General features: G+C 45.4%; 1 protein-coding gene across 14 annotated transcripts in view; it reads right to left on the bottom strand.

Annotated features, from left to right (window-relative positions):
• Window positions 1-20,679, bottom strand: part of PTPRF (protein tyrosine phosphatase receptor type F) — a 392,629-nt gene extending 371,950 nt beyond the window's left edge. For 13 of the 14 annotated variants that reach the window (XM_037403550.1, XM_037403535.1, XM_037403537.1 and 10 more), the window contains exon 1: window positions 20,300-20,431. The gene's annotated coding sequence lies outside the window, so the exon portion shown is untranslated. Of the gene's footprint in view, window positions 1-20,299; window positions 20,432-20,571 lie in introns of those variants that run through there. The other variant, XM_037403536.1, reaches the window with a different exon arrangement.
• Between the last annotated feature and the right edge of the window lie 3,236 nt (window positions 20,680-23,915).

The raw sequence follows: 23,915 nt of genomic DNA on the forward strand, positions 1-23,915 counted from the left end.
TTAAAGAAATATGTATTTTCCCTTACCAACATACCCATTTTAAAGACCAATTTGCTGTCCTGCAATCAAAAAATCAGGATTATTTTTTTATATATACTTAGCAATGTATCAACCACACAATTTTGAACTCCCCTGTTTTCTCCTGTCCTTTCTGTTCAATCATCACTTGCTCCAACAGTTTTTGTCAGGCTGACTGCAACATAAGTTCTGCCTGGCACGTTGAGTTTTCACCATCATATCTCCCAAGGTTAAACCTCAAGGCTTAAAAACAGTTTTTTCCTCCAAGATGACCTTCAGCAATTGCCCCAGTTCTGAGAAATGAATGTAGTGTTCCCAAAACAAAGCAGATTTTAGTAGTAAGTTGTAGCTAAAAAGAACCTATGTGACCTGCTTTAGAGACAAAGACTGCTAAAAATACTGCTGGCTGGGCAAACCTTTTGGGCAGACTTTTGGGATCATGGTAATTGGACAATTCCTCCCATGTCAACAACATGCAAGATTACTACTTGTCATTTGAAATATTTTAATTCAATGGTATACAACTATCAAGTAAGGGTAGACAGACCTTTTAAAACAGTAATTTGCACAGGATATAGGATTGACTTTAAGGGACCTGACCCAATATCCACAGAAGTCGAGAATCTCTGCACCAACTCAGCAAAAATCACACCAGATATCAATATTAATCTAAATATTAAAATTCATTACAGTTATACCTGCAGATAAAAAACCTATCAAGTGGTTGACATGATCTGCCAGCTTCCCAGAGGAAGGCTATGTCCTATTATTAATTTTTACTTGCATAGTAGCCTATAAAGTGCACTTTGCTGATCTTGCAGAGGTGTACAAGATGTCCACCCTCAGAGGATGCTACAAGCAAGGCAGGATCAGCCTTGAAGCCCACCCAGCTACCACCAAACTGTTACAGAGACACTGCAGGGCTTGAGGGAAGATGCAAGAACCTCCAACAGAGAAAACACTGCCTAGTTCAGCTTAAGCTTCATGCTACTCTTTTAACAGTTAGGGATTGGTCAAAGAGAAGTGAAGCACAACATTCTGTTTCTTCTTTAAATGTTTTCACAAATCCCAATACCTATATAAATATCTCTCTTCTGAGCTTTAAAAACTGACCTCCCATACAAACATTGCTACAGTCCTCCTGCACGCACCATAAAAATAATTTTCATTTCACTCATCTTGAACTGACCAACTTCGAAGTGTTTTAGATTTCCTTTGTCTCACAACGCAAGAACAGTCTCCTGACCTAGATTCCCTAAATAATTTATTACATTCTAGACTTCTTATGCCCCTTCTGATTTGCCTTTTTTTGATGCAAAACAGTTCAGCTTCTCTTCATGTGAAATCTTCCTAGCCACAGATGACCACTGTTCACCTTTCCTGGCATCTCTTTTAATTCCTTATGCAAAGCTACTAAATAAAACTCAAATAGCATTTTATTATTTACTTACACAGTATTAGTGGATTTTGATATCTGAAGAACTTCTCTTTCAACAGAAGTATTTCAGCCAATTTGGAGGTATATCAAATTATATTTTTATTACTTTAAAAATTAGTAACATTGATTAGATTACCCCAAGTCAGTCTTCTGTATTGATAAGATCAGAAACTTATCCAGGGAACAGTTTCAGAGAGATTAAGCTGCTCCATGTGGCTTAAAACATTGCTTATATTGTTGCTTGCAACAAGTATTTACAAGCATTTCAAGTACTATAAATATTATGCATCCTGCTGTGAATGAGTCAAATGCTGTTTTCCAGGCTAAAATAAATATTCAATTGGGCAATGTTTCACTTTCCGCAGCAGTCTTTGTAGCAAATCATTAGCAGCTACAAATAGTCTTTAGCATGAGTAATACAGGTGGAAAGGGGCAGCCATGAAACCCCGCATGCAAGCACTGCAGCTGCAACTCCACGGAGCAGGGAAAGGAGCATACTGATGGAGAACCAGTGAGCGAGAGCATTACTACCAACCCAAATTCCAGATGCGCAGCCCCACAACTACGAGCTGAGCAGCCACAAAGCACTGCAGAGGAGAGAGGAGACTTCCTTAGATTCACCAGCACTGATTCTGCACGCACACAGGCACGGGGTGAGGGGCTGGGACTAGAGTACACCTTCCAACCCTGGTCAGCAAGTCCAGGAGGACAAATGAACATGCATGGTCTGGACATCTTCAAGGATTCCACTCACAGGCAAGTAACCTCTGTTCCCATCTTTAACCAGAAGTCAAAGGACTCATTTGATCGGCAGGTGCCTGCAAGCAGTGCAATGCGCACACACAACTCCAAGGGCCCCAGCAGCGGTGTGTTTCAGGGGAATAACGATTCAGCATAGCCTCACCAAGCACAGCCTCATGCCAAGGCACTCTGCCAGCAGCTCCGTGACCAGGAGGGGGCAAGCAGAGCTCCCACCAGCTGCTGTTCAGCATCACGAGAAACACCACTGCACAAACCACAGGTGGAGAACGCCCTCCCAACCGCATCACTTGCGTTGCTGCTTCCCAGCGCAGCCTCCAAGCACATGCTGCCGTCCACTGCAACAGCTGCTGGGTTATCACTGCCCTGGAGCTCTACACCACTGGGACAACCAACCTGGAGGTTTACCCACAGGGTCTGGCTGTCCAGCCAGGCAAAGCCCTCCTGATGTCTTGGATACACCAGGCAGCTTCTGCTCTGAAGCACAAGGTGAGAAGGAAAACAGGTATGAATCAGCCTGTTCCAACAAAACTCAGCCCTGGCCAGAAGGAGCTATTTGGGACAATTCCGAACCTGGAGAAAAGACTGACTCTCCCCCAGCTGCAGACCTCTCCAGGCTCCTGGCTAAGGAGTTTGCTGCTTGAGGCCACAATCTTCATGCAGTAACCCTGAGCACAATGCTTCACAGAGACACAGTGTGACCCAAGTCATACTCCACTAGTGTGAACGGGGTAACGCCTTTAACCATGTCCAGTGGGGACAGAGGACAACGAGGCGAGCACAGACCCACACAGAGTCCTGACAGGCTAATAACCACCACAGGGCAAACAGTCAGCAAGCTCAAGAAAACACAAGTTTCTCCTGTGCGCTCTGGGGGGGGGGGGAAGACCAAAGACCATTAAACACGTTTGGAAAACGTCCAAAACACCACAATGATCCTCAAAGAACAAAGATCTCATCAGAAATCAGTTCAAATCTGCCCTCGATAAAATGCAGGTAAAGGTTTGGATTTAATTGTTATTTCTGGCAGCGCACCAAGGAGTAGAATAAAGGCAGCTATCAGGCGATGTGGAAAGAATGACTGTATTGCAAATCACCCATCATGAACCAGTTCCCTAGATGAAGAAGTGAGCCAGTGTAAATTCCAAATAAAAACCAAGCTGAGGACTGATGACCAATGCCTAAGCATGCCATGAATCCAGGCCACATTCCCTGCAAAAAGCAACTCCTGATAGCGGGCCTGTGGGAGCAATTTCTCCTCACAATAAAGTTATCAAAGTCACAGTATAACCCACTCCCTTCACTGAATAGTTTAAATTTTGGACAGCTTTTGTGACTGTGACCAAAATAATTTAAAAAAAAAAAAAAAGTACCTTCAGATGCTTTCATTTTCCACCACTCTAAATATATTTCCATATATGTAGCCTGTTTTACCTGCCTTAATATCCACATCCTTAACACATACGCTCCAAGAGCTAAACAAAATGTGCTACTTTTCTACAACCATCTTCCATCACCAGTCCTGCCTATATTCACACTGACATTTTCAAAATCCATCATAAAAGTTGCGTATGTTTCTTCCATAATAGAAGATTCTCCTCCATAAACTGCACACTTATGGAATTAATCTTTAAAGAAGAAATAAGATTAAGATTTCAAACAACATTTTAGGAAAGATTTTAAAAGCTAGGCCACCAGAAAAAGAAGTTGAGGAAAATAAGTGAATTATTTAATAGCATTTACTGCATATCTGTACTGAACAGAGAAGCTATTAATGATCTTCAGCTAGTTAGACACACTGAATTAGCACCGTTTTAAAACTGAATTGTAAAGCTTTCAGAAAAAAAATAATGTAAGTTTGTGAGACTCTAAAACACTACAGAAGTGTGGAAAAGCAGGCCACCGATATGCCTATTTACACAGCCTTGCAAAAGCAGGGAAATTTTCTAGTCCTGTACAAAGTGCTGCTGACCTGCCTGTACTAAAAGGATAATGGAAAAAAGTCTACATGACATTTTGCTGGCCTGTCCATGAGAGAAAAATTATTTTGACATGTAGCACTAGATAGAAGCAGTAGAGCAAATCTCTTTTGATACGGGTAGGGTACAAAGCTCTACCTAGAAAGATGAAGACATTTGCAGAAAAGTTGTAAGTCATTAATATTGTATTATATTTTTTAAAAGTAAACACATTTTTTCCATCAATCTCTAGTGTTAGTTCCCTTAGAAGAAACCAAACAAAAATCTTTATCCTTCACCGCTGCTTGCTCATAGGTGCCTATGACATCCACAAGGTAACTCCCTTCAACTAAAAGCAGATCTCTCTTCATTTTCTGTATGGCGGCCTTTTTTGGTTCTTATCCAATAAAAATAAAAAGCCCTGAAGATCACAACCTTCCAGGGGGGTCTGATGTCAAAAGGAGGAGGCATAAAGCATGATCCATCCATTTTTAAAACAAACGGGCACATTTGCAAATATTGCTTTTTTGCACACATTAAATGTGTTAAGACCTTGATCAGCATTTTGTACACAAAAGCACTCATTCTAACAGAAAACAATCCACTTTCACAGAAGCAGTAGAACTTAGCTTTTTGCTGTTCCCTGGGCAAGCAACATCTCCATATCATCCACAGACACTAAGGAAGAAACTCTGCTCCAGCTCTAATTCCCACCACCTTCCCTTTTTCTCAAGATGCTTTTGGAAAACACTTCCTAATCCTCCCCTGAATGCAAAAGCAAGTTAACGTCTGCCCACCTGCACACTTAGGTGCCCTTTTCACTCCAGAGCACCCCAAGGTTACAGGGGGCAGGTAATGACACTGCTTACGCGTCTCGGACAGCAAAGAGAGTCACAGCCTCTACCACATTGTGGGAAGCAGCTACACACTGATAGCAGCAGCTGTCTGGTTTTGCAAGAGAGGTTGCCACCACTGCAAAAGGGACTGCTCATGCCTGTTTGGGCACTGCTGCCATTTACCCAATGCTGGCTTGGAGCCCTGCTTGAGCACCATTTGTGGTCTATTTAAGCTTGCTAAAAACTGTAGACTGCAGCAGAACTTGATAGTTTTCTTTTGTATTACTGAGCTGTAGCCTTCCACAAGTTGCTTTAACAATCACTGAAGTCAGCGTAAGCAAGGGAAGACTGCAGCTGGGAGATGGGTGGGCTGTGCCCCGAGACATCGGAGTTATCTCACGGCTTACTAGTGGTGAAAAGGAGGATGCCTCACCGCCTCCTCTCAGGCTGTGCAGTGCCATCGCCTTGGGCATTTGCTGCACCTATGAACTGTTTTAATCCACTAACCAGCAGGAAAGCTATTCAGCTATTCAGCTCTTCCCCTCCCCCCGAAGTTATTTTTCTGCTACTTCAGTGAAATGGCCAGACACCAAAATAGCATAAGGTAAGCCACAGCAACTGGGAACGGGAAAGCAGCAACTCCCCCTTCTTGCTTTCAGCTTTTGCCAGCTGCAGCTTATCTATTCATTGCTCTTGCTCAAGAAAGTTCGTTCCACGGCAAAGGCTTTACTGCAGAGGGCTTGCCCTATGTTAAGCAAACTGGGGACACAAAGTTCACTGAGTTCATGGCAAAGCACAGGACACAAACATAAAAACGGATGTGCTGGGTCACGCCGCAGGTCCTGCTAGCCTAATAGCCTGCCTCCAACACAGCCTGTAAGCAGGGCTAGAAAAGAACAAGAACAGGATAAGCACAACTGCATTTCCCCCAAGATCCTTTGTAGCCTTCAATACTTCCACTGGTAAAGATTTCCTCAGACTGGCACTGAGTAGTCCCCAGATCTTTTCCAGGAGTTCCACAGGCTTACCACCCCTGTATGAAGAACCACTTCTTTCTTCCAGGGTCTGAACCTGGCTCCTACAAAGTTTAGTTGACTTCTCCTTGCTCTTAACACTGAGATGAAACAGCCAAACCCTCCTACTCATGATTTCACAGACCTCTGTTGCACCCTTCTTAACCATCCCTTTCCCATTCATTTGTCACATGGGAGCCATTCCACATCTCTAACGACTCATGTTGTGTTTCTCCATACTTCTTCCATCTGCTCTTAAGATGAAATGAAGCGCAGATGAAACAGTACCTAATGTATGGACAAACCATGGATTTAGACATGGCATAACAATGCTTTCCATCTTATTCTTTACTCTTTTCATAGCATTTTCTGACATTTTATATGCTTGCTTGATCACCGCTAAGCACAGAGCTGATAGTTTGACAGAACTACTGCTGGTCTCAAGATCCCATCCCGAGTAGTGACAGTCAACCTGCAGTCCATCACTTTGTACAAACAGTTCAGTTTCCTGCTACTAATACAAATCACCTCACATTTACCTACACCGAATACAAATACAACACACTTTACCCTTTTAAGCAGTATCAGGGACCTAGAGAACATATCACAAACTACAGGAGTTAAAATCTGCAAGTTACATGGATCCCTGAAACCAAGACAGCAATAATAAGAAATCCTGTACTTGGGACAAAAAGCTGCTGAAGCAGTCCACTGCGGAGAGCATGCAGAGTAGAGCAGTCCTACGAATGGAACTGCACATGTAACAGGGAGTTCCTTTGGACTTTGATCTTTTAGCTATTTGAAACCACACAAAAGTTGAATGAAAAAGGTACAAGATCCCAAAGGAATCAGATTCCCCACTTCTCCGCAGCAAGCTTCTAAAGTTCCCTTTTTATGACCACCCTCACCAAAATAAATAAATCTCTTCTAAGTAAAAAAAAGTGTAAACCGAGGCATTTCCACTCAATTCCTTTCATGTCTTTCCACTGCCTCGTCTAGAGTCACATGCTTAGTCCTGACCTTTCCAGATTCTCCTCTCTGCCTCGCCACACTTATTCAGACTATCAAATTCATTTAGTGAAACCATCCTATCCTTTCACACTTGACTCTTTCCACAGACAAGCAGTTCATTTTCATGCAGACCCACTTTTAACTTCAAAAGGTTGCTTTGTATCTCAGCCTCTGATGTCCCTTCTTTAAAACACTTTCAAATAAGGATCTGAAAAGCGTTGTAGCGGGGAACTCTCAGCATCTTGTCCATCCCTCCTCAAAAAAAGAAAAAAAATAATAATAATCCACTATTAAACAAAGCAAGAGGCCACCCATCCACTCAGGATTTCTGTAGCTTGTCAGTAGCTCTCATGGCTTGCCCATGCACACCAAGGGTCACAGCCAGTGCTCAGGAAACAGCCCACAGCTGCTGGCTGGACTGGTCTCCTGGAGTTACCTTCATAGTGACACTCGCCTTTACCTTAAACCTCCTCTGAAGTCATTCATTTCCACTTACCCACACTAGTTATAGCAAGACAACCCTTCTGAGAAGGTCTTGTGGCATCAGAAGGCAAGCACAACAACCTGACAAACACCTACTGTCATCCCCTCCAGGAGCTCTGCACCCCTCCATCATGCCATTAACGGACAAAGCCACCCTGCAAACACATTTGCTCCTCACACAGACACACACAAAAGACAGCACTGAGAAACTGAGCTGTGTGAGTTATTTCACACCAAGGCAAACTATTTTGTTTTCTTTTCCGACGGCTCAGACAACTGCATTTCCCCAGGCAGATGCAGAGCAACACCATACTGTCCTTCTCTTAACAGCAGCACCCGAACACCCACCGCACAACTGATACCACACCACGAACCCCTCGGTCCATAAAAAGCACTTTTTACCCATTCAGAGATGCTTTAGCGATCACATAAAAACGGTTCAATTAACAAGATTATATGCAAACCCATAAAGCAATTAGGTGAAAAGATACAGCAGAAAGTCTGCCAATCTCACATCTTTAAGCACACCTAGAAACTGCATTTGTGTCACAGCAAACTACCATAAAAACTAATGTAGTGGCTCTATTAATCAAAACATTTTTCACTTTGAGACCACAAATACAGGAGAATACTTGTTCACAGCTCATTTCAGAATCAAAATTTAATAAATATTTTAAATCTAAAATTGTTCTAACTCAGTAATTTCAGGTGAGAAAACCATACTGAAAAACAGTAGCACATTACACTAGATTTCTCATTAATTTTCTTCTGAAAAATTTGCATCTCCAAAACCTGACTTTTAAGGTAATTATGCACAATTTGGACACTCCAAAGTTAGGAATTCAGAGCTGAATCCTGTCTAGTCACTCACAAAACCTGTATGACAAAAACACATTACAATCACGTTCTTTTCTTGCCAGAATAGACAGAAAGGTACTATCAGTGTTTTTAAAAACACATTTGAATCCCAAAAGGGTTTGGGTTGTTTTTTTTTTTGTACTAGCTTTCTCTCCCATAAAACCTACTAGCAATATTTCTACCAGCACAGCTTCAGTAATGCATCCAGAAATGCACCAAGTTACAATTGCAGCAGCTATTTTCTCCTTACTTTCCTCAGATTTTGGCAAGGACTGGAATTTTACCTAGTCATAATACAGAGAGTTACCACAGATCTTCAGAAAAAGGGCAAGACTGAGTGCTTCAGCATGAAGAGCTACTCCCCTCCCCTGAATCTAGATGGAAATACAACAATTGAAAGCATTACTGGTTTTACATAAATCTTACATTCTTACAGTAGACACTGCATCAAAACCACAGCAGTTAAAGAGTCAAACAATTTTCCAGCTGGCTGCAACACCTACAGAAAAACAAGACCGGTTCAAAATAAACCCATGTCTTTCGTATTAAAACACCGGTCAAGCAGCTGACAAGGAGACAAATGAGTTCTTAAACCATTAGTGTACGCTCGCATAAAATTAAAAACGATTCCATAGAAAGAAATTTGGATAACCCTGATATGCCTCTTCCAGTGCAATACTTCATTCTGATTTTTTGAGAAGTTATTAAAATTGGACCATCTCAGCTTGCTGGAATTTCATTTATTCATTATTGCAATGTACAGTTAATGCAGGAGATTAGATTAGGTTTTGACAAGTCTTTTACACTTCTCAGGGCAGCGTTGCTATTTCTGCTTAGGGTAGTAACTTTATCTACGAGCCAGCCTTCACAGCGTTGACAATCTGCAATTAACAATTTTCTCCCTTGCCTCCGATCCCTTACCCAACACAGATGATGCTGTTGCCGCAACATGGATCCCCAGCTGCTCCCAGGAGCCTGGGTCAGCAACACCCCCAAAAGCACCCGCTGTGCTCCCACACACACACACCAGCTCCCTTTCAAGATGGCACAAGACCTGGCAATAGCAGCAAACCAGAAATGGAGGTGGCCATCACCCAGTGAAACATGACTAACAGGACTGCTGACTGTCCAAATATTTAACTGCTCTCGAATGCTGTGGGTCAGGTGGGTTAATCAAATAAACTTGCATATCCAAAGGGATTGCCCATTATTTGTGTTTTAAGTCCTTACCTGACTCTAGGCTCTGAAAAACTACTGAGCTCTGAGCAACTATGAATATTTGCAATCAAAAACAAACAAAGCAGATGTCACAGTTCTCCATCATGAGCTGAAAACATGGGAAAGTTCTTCCAAAAGAAATATTTTTGCCCAGTAACATGAGAAGTCTCTTCGGTACACAAAGGCAGCACGTGCTGATGGGAACTGACAACACCTACACCAGGCACCCAGAAACGTAACCCGTGTCACAGCACACAACCGCACCGTCAGTGGGAATCCAACACACATTGTCTCTCCCAGACTTAACCATTAAAAATTATCAGAACAAGAAAATACCAACACAGGTAGACAAAGTAGATCTAAAGTGTTTTCAATGTACAACAGCAGAAATGAAAATAAATCTAGGATTAAAAATATAGCTTAGTTTCACCGATTCCTAATAGCATTTGTCTCCATTCAACAAGAATTTATGCCCCATTTCAACCTGATAAGAATTTAATTCTAGGTAATAAAGCTTTACAAATTGAATTCAAAGGATTAAAAAAAAAAAACAAAAAAAAACAGCGTTTCCCAATTACTTCCAGAGCTCCACAACTACAGACTTCAACCAAAGGAAAAGGGAACGTTGCCACTAGAAAAGCAGAACTGACATACAACCCCTGGATACAGTGGCTCTAGCAGACAACTATAATAAAAATCAATATTAATTCTGCACACTTCTGTTTGGAAAATAAAACAACGGAATTCCCTCACGCCCACCTGCCAAAAGGGACACAACTCAGACCAACTTCGTCAGAGACTATTTTTTTACAGACATGTAATGGATTCCAAGACTGAACGTGCACTGAATGTCCAGTGAACCACATAATTTTTAATAGATTCCTCAGGGGAGTTTATTTTATGTTTTTAAATCACTCTGAGACCTTGGAGTGACAACCTGATTCAGAGGAAAAGGCAGGCTAATGTTCATGGGATGGGGTATTGTGTTTCTTCCAGGTTTTTCTCAAAAAGAAACAGTTGTGTCCACTATAGTTTCTTGCCATGTACTTTAGAAATGTCTTCATTTCTACACATCTCCAACTTTTTAAATTGCTTTTGAAAACACACACTTAGCAATTTTAAAGTTCCTCCCTGTAGAAGTACTACCTCAGCAACTGCAGGAAGTGGATCTAACAAAAATTTGGGAGGAATTAAAAAGTTACAATGAGGCAGCTCACCTCCTTCAGCCACGGCTGCAAAGAGTTTGTGTTAACAAAACTATCAGGCCCAGATTCAGAACCCAAATGTAGCATAAATTAGATCAGTTTGCAGATTTCAGATTAACCACCCTCTCCCCGCCGAGACCCCCCCAAACTAATGCCCACCTTCCTAGCAAGGCCCCTACAATGTGACAGCAGATTCGGCATGAGAAGCAACCATCCCTTGGAAGATGAAATTCTTCCAGCTGTATGATTAAGCACGCAGGAAAGCAAGACAAGGAGCCTCAAGCACTGCCATCGTTAGCGTGATTTCAGCAGGATTAGGCAGAGTGCAATGGAGGAAAAGCCTCAGACAATGAGTCCTTTCATACATCAGAAACAAAACCTACCATTAATCACACCAGCGATTCAGTTTCTTCCACTAATTCCTAATCAGACATCAACAAATAAAGCAAAACACTTATTCTTGTTTTAATTCTATGAAATAAACACAAGTGAATGGAAGTGCTCAGCTCACACTATAAAAATGCTGTTGCCCCTCCACCTCCCGATGAACCGGGAGCTGAGAGACTCACGAAGGGTTGGGAAACGAGCTCTTCCATAAAACCTGCCCACAGAGAAGTCCAGGGCAAAAGATTTAGAGGAGTGCTGCGTTAACAAGCGAGAGAAACTTCAAAGCCAAAAGACAAACTCAGGCAAAACCCTCCTCCATACAAAAGAGACCTTGAACCACAGTCATTAGAAAAAACATCTGGTGCGCCGCTTTGATTTTCAACATTAGTCACTGGACAGAAACAAAACATTTTTTTTTCCCCCAAAGCAGCAAATGATTGCAAATCTACTTCTACATATAACCTATCATTTATCACCTCATCAGTGACTGCTTGAGTCTGATGGAATTAAACACTCAAGTCAGGCAGTTTTTGTTAAAAGCAATAATTACATCGTTACTAGAATATACAATTAGGTAATAAAAAACAAAAACAAATCTGCCTAGCAATATTTTTTATGCACTCTCACAGAAATATTACCAGACTGCAAACAGGCAACATTATAATAATAAAATAAATAAAAAAATCCACTTCCACCGAAGTATAGCTACTTCTAATTTAAAACTTCACCCACAGGCAAAAATACATAAATGATTAGCATTATAGTGTTTATTTTAATTACACTGTGCAACAAGAATCCAAGAGGCTGTTAACTCACTTCAGACACAAAGAAAGCCAATATCTGAGAGCTCATCCTCCATTTATAACCCACACAGTCGTGTCAGCCCATCCTATCACCTAAATGCCAAAACCAGAACATCTAAAACAAACATATAATAGATATCAGCTCAAGCGCAGGGGAAGAGCAAAACAGGTCAGGAGACACCTCACCTGCTCCTTGTAGACAATGTTTAAAAGGCATCAGAAATCCACTGGTCTTCAAAGCACAACTCTTCAAAGTTTAATAAGGAAAAAAAAATATCTCCAATTCAAACTTATACTTACAAATCCTTTTCAGCAACATAACTGCTGTGCAATGTATTCTTTAACACCGTACAATTCATGGTGCTGCCCTAAACACCTAATGGCCTAAGCAAATGAAACACAATTCACAATTTCTAGTGTACTGAAGATGTTTTTCGTCACTGCAGTCAAGTTGCTAATCCCTGTAATTCCATGCAAGTTATTTTAAGACAAACATTCACCCACCTGTATGGTTTTGGCCAATGAAGCTGCTTGTGATCGCTCTTTAGTAAAATGCTGCTCCTAAAGGATGCCCAGCTTTCTGATACTGGGGTGGGGGAGCACTAGAAACCCATGACTGGCTGCTGCCATTTAACCCTTCAGAACTCTCCCTTCTTATAATAATGCTCCTTATTCCCTCCATAGGCATAAGAAAAAGACTGGCACAGAGGTAGGATAGCAGCATACTTTATTATAGTGTTGACAAAGAAAAAGCTTCAGATAAGAAACATGGTAGCTGCCAAGTACAATTATTGGAAGTAACAGCTTGCTCCTATAGAGCTGCTGGAGTTTTACCACTGAGGCACACAGGTTACATTTCTGTGCACTTGTCCTGCACGCAGGCGAGAGGTGCCCTTGCCATCAGAGCCTCGGCCACAGACCCAGACCAACAGGGCAAGCAGAAGCAAAAGGAAAACAAAGTGTGATGCTCCCTGTCAGGAGGTAGACATCTCTGTGCAAAGGACGGTTACCTGCCCACTCAAATGTGGGGGCAGTGAGAGCCCACACTCGCTTCACTCTCATCCAAAATCCAGCTGTGAATAACAGAAAGCTATGCTTTGCATCAACCAAAAAAAAAGCGGCTAAAATCATGGCCATGCTAGAGGCTTCCATGAGTTCTCCCTAACTTGATCTGTCTGGGTGAAAAAGTAGGATCTGGTACCTACTGACCTATGTTGAAATGAACCCCCTGCAACAGGACAGACCTCAGGAAATTTAAGTTAATGAACAGCCAATCTAAAATGACTTTTTTTCAACCAAAAGACTTCAAACAGGTACTCTACCTTAACTGCACCCAAAGCATAAAATGTAGTTTTACAGGCTACAAAGGCGTAGCAGAGTCCAGAGAAAACACAAACCAACAAGAGCAACAACTCTGTTAGCTACAGACTTCCATCTCACCAATATCTTCCATCTCATCTCACTTCAAGGCAACAAACTTTCCTTCAAAAGTTTGTAATCCTACCTTCGCATCAAGAGGCAGAACTACAGCTGTAACTCCACGATCTGCTGAAATACTTGTCTCCCTAGGTGTAATTCTTCAAATCTGCATTTTATTAATTGGAAGCTACCCATGAACAAGGCTAGTGAGGAGACAGTATCCAAAATGCATGTTTAAAAATGCATGTTTCCTCCTCAGGTTAAATACCAGTTGACGAGGACATCTTTTTACCACATAATAACACAGAGATTAGAATACTTCAGACTGTAAAGGAATTTTGGTGGTGGCCAAGAACAGCCTCAACAAAACCAATGAGAATATATATTACAAAATTATTTCCACGCCTTCTAGTTCATAGGTTTAAGAGGCCAATTTTCACTGTTTATGGTAATCGTTTCATATTTCACTGAACTTTTACACGGAAAATGTATTACTGGATTTTGCATGCATCTTCCAGTCGATTTGTGTAATCTTGCAGTTCTGTATTACAAGTAGTTAAAATACAATACAGTACATTCATAAATTACAGGTTTTTCCTAAAGGTAAGAGAATTATTATTGATTCTGCAACAACTAAAACTTTGATCAAATTTGGTGAAACAAATGTTACTTAGTAAGATACAAACAAACATAACTCCTTTGTATTTGAAGAAAACAGCATTGTATAAAAAAGCAAGAACTCCATCCAAGAGGTCACTTTTTCCTCCTTTCTCCCCCATCTCATGCCTTCCAAGAACATAACACCTCCAACACATTCTTTAACACACTACGTCCAAAAGGATCCCCTTTACCAATTCTACAGTTCTCCTTCAAGATAAAAAGATCAGAAGTACAATATCTGCCAGGTAATTTAAAGAAAAAAAAAGTATTTATAAATATATACCCTAAAATCCAGACACTAAACTAGCCTCTCTCATACTTCTAAGATCTTATTTACCTTCCCAATCCTATCAAAATACTTCTAGGTAGGTGCAGAAAATCTAATCTGATGACATAATTACCAAAACTCCTCCAGAAAAAGAGCCACACAATCATCCCTCTTCCATCCCCTACTCACAAAACCCTCTAGAAAAATAATGGCTTTTCCAAAACACTGTAAGATCTAATTTTGTGAGGAAATCTAACTGAAGAATCAAGTACCATCCCATGAATAACTTCCTGCTCCTGAAGAGAGAAGAAATATTACAAAGCTCAAGTGCCTGGCTGCCTTCAGCAGCGAGGATGACACACGAGAGAAGAATCCATACACTGGAGGGATATAAAAGCAACTGCACTATATGGATCTCATAAAATAGAACAGATGTTACCCTTTGTATACACACATGCAATTCAGTGTCAAACACTACACTTGCAAGAATAAAAAAAAATAAAATATGGAAGAGAGGCCTATGAAGCCAATAGATAATTCCTCACCATGGTCAAGCACATGCATGTTTTGTTTGGTTTCAAGTGATGATGGGATTTCCAGCGCTACTTCTCAAAGAGTGATGCCACATGCCCAGCCTTCACATTTTTTCTCTGTTCAATTTCATCTGACAACTCCAAACTATAAACTTTTTGTGCCAGCCTAAATAATTCCCCTCTTTCTCAATAAAGCTGGAAGAAAGTACTTACCCACTTGCCAGCTGCAGCTGAAATTTTGTGCCAAGAAATAAATGTCTTTTGGGCAGGTTGTAAGCTGGAAGCTTCTATGCCTGCTGAAGGACAAGAATAAAAGTGGGACCACCCTATTCCTTCCCAGATTAATGGTATTGTTGTATTTCAGCTATACAGTGGACTGCACTTAATGAAAGCATCCAAAAAGAGCTACTTCCTCCAAGCACCAAGCCCAGGTATCAGGAGATGCTCGTCAATTTTGCTCTCAACCATGCTTTTTATGTACATTGCTTCCATGCTCTGCTCCAAAAACCCTAACTTATCTCTGTATTTTTGATCTTTAGAAAAGTTCTCAGATAATAGAGTCCTTGAAGGAGCAAGACCTGTTTCATTATTTTTTTTCAGTAATGCACAGGTGTGTATACACTCTGTGCACACTGGCACTAAATAGCAACTGCTCCAGCTTCCCTTCCTAAGCCTCCTTTCACAGCCCGAGGAGACATCAACCTTCCTACAGACAGTAAAAACATTTGCAGGCACTGGTCATTGCAGCTCTCATGAACAACATAAGGTGAAGACAAAGGACATGCACAACATCCTCCCCGCAGTCCAGAAAGACGACGATGAACAGAGAGCAGAAGGGATAGGCTGTGTGGCAGAATGGATTATGGCTGTATCAGAAATTAAAAGAAGAGGTTGTGAAGAGTTTTAAGTCTTCCACCGATAGCTGAGTGGATACTGGGTTCCTTAGCTTTGCAGGCTAGGCTTCCTCACATGCACTTCACCAGGCACCCTGGCATCCAGAGATGCAGGTGGGACACACAACAGCACAAGTCCACAATACCCCACTCCACAGTCTCCCCTATCCTCCTCTTCCCTGTCCTCCACCCAGCTCACACAGGATTCCCAGCTACAGGATGTTACTGCCTGTTTACATGTCCTGGGTTTTTGGGGGTGGGTCTCCAAAGCTCTGTGAAGCTTCTCACGATAAATCACACTCACAGAGTCAAAGGCATGAATAAAACTTGTGTTGTTGCAGTGGAAAGCGGTCTTTTCCTCTTTAACTTACAAACATGGGCCCCTTTCCCAAGCTGAACATCATCCCATTTTCATTTTGGCAGTGACCTGAATTTTATTCACAAAAATATTGCCAAAATTCTGAAATGACAGTTAGAAACTCAACTAATACAAATATGTAAAGATGAATATCCATACTGCTAAAAAAACAAGTACCTCCCTCTATAGAAAACAAAAGCAGAAAAAATGTTAGTAAATGCATATAAACAAATCACGATGAGGTAAATTAAAAGAAACAAATGTCTCAAGATACGAATCAGTACCATGAACTTGGTTTTTAATATACCGAATAGTTATGTCTCTATCATCTTCACAAATAGAGCCAAGCAGTGCTTGTTCCCTTTGCTCATTAAAGCTCTACAACTGGTGCCTCCTGTATGCCCACATGTACCATTTCATTAAGCTCACTTGACATTAGATGGAAAAAAAGGAAAAAAGAAAAAAAAAAGTACAAGAAAATTGCATATTCCTTGCCTAAAGTAAACTTGTCATTTAAATCTTGTGTATAGATAGAATTTGATATAGCACTGGCACAGTGAGTCATTCGTCAGTTTTAGAGTTTGTATGACAGTATTCTTACATATGTTTTGCAATACTTTCCAGTTAGCTACCACCCCATGTAATTATAAGTTTTTACTGGAAAGGAAGCATACATTTTAGGATTTGAACACTGCACTAAGATCTGTAGAAACAAAGCTTACTTTTATGGTCAGATTTTGAGCAAAAGTAAACCCACATAAGGAGTCGTCACAAAGTGTATGAAAGATGGAAGTCAAGGTGTTGCTTTTAGAAGAGAGTAAGCAACGATGGTGAGCATCACAAATATTTCTCAATGAATTCTTCCAAACATAAACATAAGCAACTCACACTGCAGATTTCTTCAAAAGCTGTTTCTTAGCTACATAAGTTAAAACTGCATTCATTCAAAACAATATAAAAAACATCCAGCAGCTACTATGAGTGCTTTACTTGAAAACAATATGTGATATTACATCCTTCTGCACCAGGGTCAGGTATCACATTAAAAATTCTCCCTACTGTCTTACCTTTTAAGTTGCAAAACAGACATGAGTAATTTAACTCTCAACTCTGGCTTCTAAGAGGCACTGAAAAAAACAGTGAAACAGAAAGGTCTGTCCTGGTTAATACTACTAACAAGATCAGCTCAGACTCGCCTGGTGGCATTCAGTTCACTCCAGTGCTTTACAGGGAAGTTTGCAATTCTTCAAAATCTGCAAGTCCCAACTTTAATTTGCATACAGCCACAGGTTTACTGCTCGAGTAGATCTCTTCAGTCAGTTTTTTAAAGCTTGTTGTTATTATTATTCCTTTCTACTATCTAAATTTGCATCAAATAGACCTACCAATCCATACATCTTCTGCTATCCATTAAAAAGCTGGAGAGAAAAAGTACCCATTCCACAATTAACGTTAGCTGGTTAAGATTCAAGAACAAGCAGCAACAACTGTGGGTTTTTTTCCTCCCAACTGCATATACTATGACCTACAAGAAGCATTTTCTGCTTAAAAGTAATGCTTAAACGAAGATCTATGGCTGAACATTATCACAAGGATTGCACTTACTTGACAGTCTGCTATTAGCCAACTCCATTATCGCTATTTGCAGTTTTTAAATGTACAGATTCAGAAGTAACTGTACAAAGCCTCCATTACAAGTGGATTTATGGAAAGCCACAGCAATAATCACCCTCATTAAGCATATCTTCCCACAGCCCTGCATTATGTGGACACAAAGAGGAAAACATTTCTTCTCCGTTACCCACAAGCTTAGATCTTTCTCCTTATAATCACAAGCTTTGACTGTCTTCTCTGCTTTAGCCAATGACAGTTACCTCACATTCCCAAAAGCAGGACATAGTTACAAAAAAAATAAAAATAAAAAATTTAAAAATACCTGCACACCACAACCAAATGCAGACACAATGTCAGATGGCTTCTACTTTGATTTTCCAGAAACTTGTCATTTTCAGTGGCAACATGCATAAGAACAAAGTGTTGTCTCTGGCTTCTACTATTTTGCTAACGGCCCCAACCAGTATTTATCCAAGACATATTTATGGACACGCACATGCAAAGAAAAGGGCAGATGGCACTATTTCTAACTAAGCTGAATTATAAAAATCTCTTGAGCTGAAGTGATGCATTAACTCTTTGGCCATAAGCTGTTTTAACCCCTTCATGTGTACGGTCATGCTGCATCCTATTTCAACGACCAGGACGCATGCCAGTGACGTACGCTAAGAAACTTGCACTTTAAGATGGTTGGTTAAAGGCAGAAACTGAGAACTTAAATAATCCAACACTGTCACCCATCACACATCCAGATCACACACCAGCCGCTTTGCCACACAGATTTTACTTCTTGCTTTTGAAGTTCAGACTGCTGATCGCGCACTTCAGTGTACAGATATCTATTACTCCTACGTCCTCAGCCCCACAGCCAACCACCACAGCAGAAATAGTGAAGCCGGACTGAAGTACACTCGCTCCCTCCATAAAACCATCCTCGTGAGCCACACATTTCCTGCATTATCGTACGGAGTGCAATGGACTTTATTTAAAAAGCTGTTTTCAAAGCCACACTGGTAGGCTTGGAACAATCACCAGTAACCAGACACAAAGATAAGCCATCTGCAGCACCAGACCTTAGTAATCTCAATTTAAATTTGTCATTTCTCTAACATTTACCTTGAAAAATGAACAAAGGTGGTTATACAAGCAAGCATAAGGAAACTATTTGCTCACCGTCCCTGCTCAAGCAGGCCACCTTCAGAGATCTCTAAACCAGCAAATATTCAACACAACTTACATCAGAAGCTTTGATTATCCAGTTATCTTCAGGCTAAATCCCTTTTTATGGCTCAGTTCTACACTTGACAAGAGAACATTTTTATTTGATACTGACCATACAGCTTCATTTGGTTACATCTAAAACCCCAAACCGCTTTAAAACAGCTGCCCCAGTCAGTCTCCTGGAAACAGAGCACATCTTTTCCACACAAGAGGTCTGCGGGAACAGATCTTCCGTGTAAGAGCGCAGAAAGACTTTCTTGCATTAAATGCAATTTTCGCCAGGTATCTGAACTGCTTCAAGTTGGGTCCAACAGTTTCTGGGTGCGGGAAGGCAATCACGCCCGCCTGCAGCGCTCGCCTCCAGGCTCCGCTCCGGCTGCCGGAGCCCACCCGAGCGCCCCTCCACGCCACCCGGCACCCCCTCGCTTCCCCCGGGGGAGAACTGCCCGCCCCCCCGGGGCACCCCCCCGGGGCTCCCGACCAGCCGGGCGGTCCAACAGGTTGCAGGGGCGGCCGCGGGGCAGGGGCTGGCCGCGGGGGGAGGCTGCGGCCGCGCTCCCCCGGGGGTGAACCCCACCGCCCGCCCGGGTTTGGGAGCCGCACGCCGGGCGCAGCTCCCGGCCCGCTCCCGCCGGGGGCCCTTTGTTCTCGCCACCCAAGACGCCGCCGCCCGGCAGCCCCGCGCTCTCCCAGGCGGCGGCCGCTCGCCCCGCCGGGGGAGGGGGGCGGTGAAGGCGCGATCTGCCGCCCCCCGCCGCCCGGCTCGCGCCCCGCTGCAGCGCCCTCCCTCCTCCCGGCGCGGAACGGCCGGCACCAGCGCGGGGAAACGGGTCGGGCCGTTGCCGCTCGCCCCGCGCCTCCCCGCACGGCGGGGGCACCGCGCCCGGGACGCCCCGCGGCGGTGAGGACTGCGCCCCGCGGGACACGGCCCCCCCCCCAACCCACGCCAGGAGGGCCGCCCGCCGGGGCTGCCCCGAGCGCCGCAGCCCGCCGGGAAGGTCACGCCGCGGCAACGAGCCCCGCGCCCCCGGCAGCGCGGCGCCGGCAGGTGCCTGGCTGCTCCCCGCCGATCCCCGGAGAGGCCCCGCGGGGCGCAGCCGGCGGCCGCCAAGCACCGCGTGGCGGCCCCGGCGGGCGGGGGGAGGCTCCGGCAGCGCACGGCGGCCCCCGCGGGGCACCCGGGCGGCGGCGGGGCCGAGGCGGGCGGCGGGGCCGGCGCTCGGGAGCGCCGATCCGCGGGGCTCAACAGGCGGCGGAGTTTGGCGGCTCCCCGGGAGACGATCCCGCCGCGCCGGGAGCCGGGCGCGGGGCTGAGGGGGGGAGGGCGCCGCAGCCGAGCCACTTACCGGGGCTCCGGGGCTCCGCCGCCCGCATGCTGCCTCCGGGCGCCGCGCGAGAACCCGCTCCGCTCCCCACCGACCGACCGCCCGGCGGCTCCGCTCCACGTCCCCTCCCTCAGCCTCAGCCGCCGCCGCCGCGCGGGACCGCGCTCCGCGCGCGCCGCCGCCAGCCCGCCCCCGCCGGGGCCGCGCGCCGCGCCCGCCCCGCCGCCAGCCCAGCCCGGCCCGGCCCGCCCCGCCGCCGCCGCCGCGCCGCCACCTGCCGCCCGCGGGCTCACCTGGGTTGGGCCGGGCCCCGGCTGGCCGCGCTCGGCCCCGCGGCGAGGCGCGGCGCTGCTCCTGGCCGAACCCCGCTCCGCTCCGCCGCGGCCTTGCGCTGCGCCGCCACCCGCCCTGGCCGCCGAGTCGGCCCGCAGCCGGCGGGCAGGGCCCGCCCCGGCCAGGTGTGGGCGGGGGCGGGCGGGGGGCGGCCCGGCGGGGCGGGGGAGGGCGCGGCCGCGGCCCGGGGCGGGCGCTCTGGCGGCGCCGCCGGAAAAACCCGGCCTCGCAGCCGGGGGGCCCCGCGCCGCCCTGCCGCCCCCCCACCCCCAGCGCGGGGGCAGCCGCCCCGGGGGACCGGCGGCCCGCCGTGCCTCGGAGGGGAGCCCTGCGCTCGGAGCCCGGGCTCGCTGAGGCGGCGGGTGTCGGCCGGAGCCGAGGTGGCCCGGCGGCGGGCGGTGCGCGGCCCGCCCGTGGGGGTCCGCCCGGAGCCCTCCCCGCCCAGCCGGCGGGTCTCCCCGTCCGCGGCAGCGACGGGGGCGCTCAGACCTGTTGCGGCGTGAGGCCGGCCGCGCCGCGGCTGCCCGCAGTTCCAGCCCGGGCAGTAAGCGAGTGGCTGCTGCTGCGCTGCTCCGCTCCTTTCCCCTTCCCCGCCCAGGGCCCTGGCCTGAGGAACGGCGAAAGTGAGGGGGGTTTCCGCCGCCGTGTGAGCTGGCGGAGGGGCTGAGTCAACCGCACCGGTTGTGTCGGTGCTCTTTGGCTCCTTGCCCGACCCTCCCTGGGCGCTGGGGTTGCGTCAGCGCGGGCAGCACCGGGGTGCTCGGCGGGCTCGCCCTGCTGCCCTGCTCCCGGCGCTGCACCGGGGGGCTCGGGCATTTCCCACGCCACACCGTAATCCTTTTCCCCTCCCTGGTCTCCAGGATTTCTCCTCGTGTGCGGTAACGGTTGTTCCTTTCAGGGGTCTGTTGCCGTTCCCTCACCTCCGTTCAGGCAGGGTGGTGCGAAGCACCAACTAGTTTGCGGAGGTTCTTCCCCTGCCTCCGCATGGCTGCTTCGAGCACTCCGAGGAGCTCTGGGCTTCCCGCTCCAGAATGCCATACCCTGTCCCTCGTGCATCACTCGCCTCTGCCCTAAACTGAGCACCTGAAGCCGGTCTTACACCCCTGCCACACGACGGGAAGCTCCGGCACTGAAAGCCTTTGGTTCTGGGCATATTTTCCTTCCTACTCAGTATCCAAATGTTGCTGCGAAACAGCCCTTCTGTGCATTACACGGCGAAGCCACGGAGCTTAGAGTAAGTGGTGCTGGCCGAGTGCCACGCAGCACTGCCAAAGTGTCCATGGGCTCCACTCTCCGTGTTAGAATTTGGATCCGCTTCAGGATTTTTCCGGAGCGCAGGACCACGGGGAAGCCGTGAGATCCTACTCCAGAGCAGGGATTCACAGAGCTGTTCCCCTGCCCTGTGCAGTAGCCATGTTGGTAAGTTTATAGGTGGGTCCTGTCAACCTGACCTCTGCTCATTTTTCATGAAGGCGGCAGGTTTTTGAAGTCTGCTTAACAAATGGAAGATTTGTCGCCAATCTTGTCAGATGCTTAAGAACTTTTGAGTAGACACACTGAAATGTTGGGCCAATCTACAGGACAGATTTAATTTTAAGATATTTTTAGATTCCTAAAGGTGCAGGTTCTTAAACACCTTCACAAATGTGGATTCATGTGACTGACACAGAGTTGCCTCATAAACTTTTGATGCCCTGGAGCTTCTAGCCAAGGCTTGCAGGTAAATGATTGTCCTATGGGCGTAAGCCATTAATCATCTGAATCACAAAACAAAGAGTTTTCACATACAGCTACCACCAAAAACTCCCTGTTGTTCCCCCATGCACTCCATGCCTTCATGACGTAAAAACTTGGAAGGCGATGAATAGCGTGAGCCAAATAGGCACTGGTGCTTTGTGCTCTGCTGAATATGGGGAGGCCAGCTTTTCACCCCTTTACCTGTCTGAGGATTTCGCAGTCATGGGGCACTGTTCCTCAGAGCAAACGCACCCACTTCAGCAGTTTGCTTACTACAGGATGCACTGGCATCTTGTCCCCAGAGCTGTATTCTGGAAGGAGGTGTATAAAAGTTCTAAAGTCCCAAGACTGATCCACCAGTTTGTTTCTAGCACCCCGCTGCAGCACCTCCGTAGCTCTCATGGCTCCAGCCTGCACAGCCGTTTCAGTGGTAAGCTTTTCGGAAAGCAAAGTCTCAGCGTGTATTTGCAGTGCCTGATTTGGAGGTCACTGTTCCTGGTAGCTCTTCCTTCCCTTTGATCAAGCTCTTCAGAGCAAACATACACACCCATAGTCTTGTCCTATGTCCCGCTTGCTTGATAACCAGCTAGCATATAGATTCTGTGGGATGGGGTTTGCTTGCCTTTAACATAGTACATCAGTATAAAATGAAAAGACCATGATTCTAAATTTTTTAAGACTTGGCAGAACATCTTCCTTTCTCATTTCAGGTGTTGCTAAACTCGTTAAATGCTCTAGATTGAATCTGCAAGCTGCAGAGCCTGTCGGAAGCTCATCCTTTCTCCAACTGTTTGGGGTTTTTTTGAGGGAGTATTCTTACTGATAACTATTTCTCACCTGATTTTATAGTAATTGTCGATTGTATTGTCGGGTCTCCTGGTCTGATTCATAAGTGCCTGGTGCAATGCTCAACTTGGTGCTCATGTAAGATAATACGTCTCCATCTGTAGATCTGCTTGACAGCACAGCTTGAGGACCATATGGCCGTGACTCTGACTGCCCACCATTTTTTCAATATTACCCCCAAGATTCTTTCATTTCCTTTGTAAGACAGGATTATTAGAATACACTGGTTTGCTCCAAATAGTAATAAAATCCAATCTGTGTTGCCCATTTCTGTTCTTCTCCCATTGAAGGAACTGCAGCCTTGGAGAGGCAGCCCTGATGCTCCCTCAGCCACAGCACTAGGTGGTCTGGTCTGGGGAATCTTTAGGCTGAGGGTAACAACTTGTCCATAATTTTGCTTTGCTACAGCTTGTACTTGAATGAAGAAAGTCAATGTTGTAGTAAAAGTGCAGTCACAACGCTAAAGTGGTATTTGCTTCTGTTTCCTGGCCAAGGCCTGTAAGTTTGCTGTTCCTTGGGTACCCTTCTGGAAAGGAGGTACAAGTATCTCCCTTTCTACATCGTTTGTCTCAGCTGCCTGGCCAGATCTGGTCAGGATACAGGTGTATTTTACTGGGGCTTTGCACAGTGCTTAGCACAGTGAGGCTCCCCTCTTGACTGATGCCTTTGAGGTCCTACAAGGTACGTAAATATGGGTAATAATTCTCATAGTTCATTTACC

Source organism: Falco rusticolus, chromosome 11 (genome assembly GCF_015220075.1).
Source record: "Falco rusticolus isolate bFalRus1 chromosome 11, bFalRus1.pri, whole genome shotgun sequence".
Lineage (NCBI taxonomy): Eukaryota > Metazoa > Chordata > Aves > Falconiformes > Falconidae > Falco > Falco rusticolus.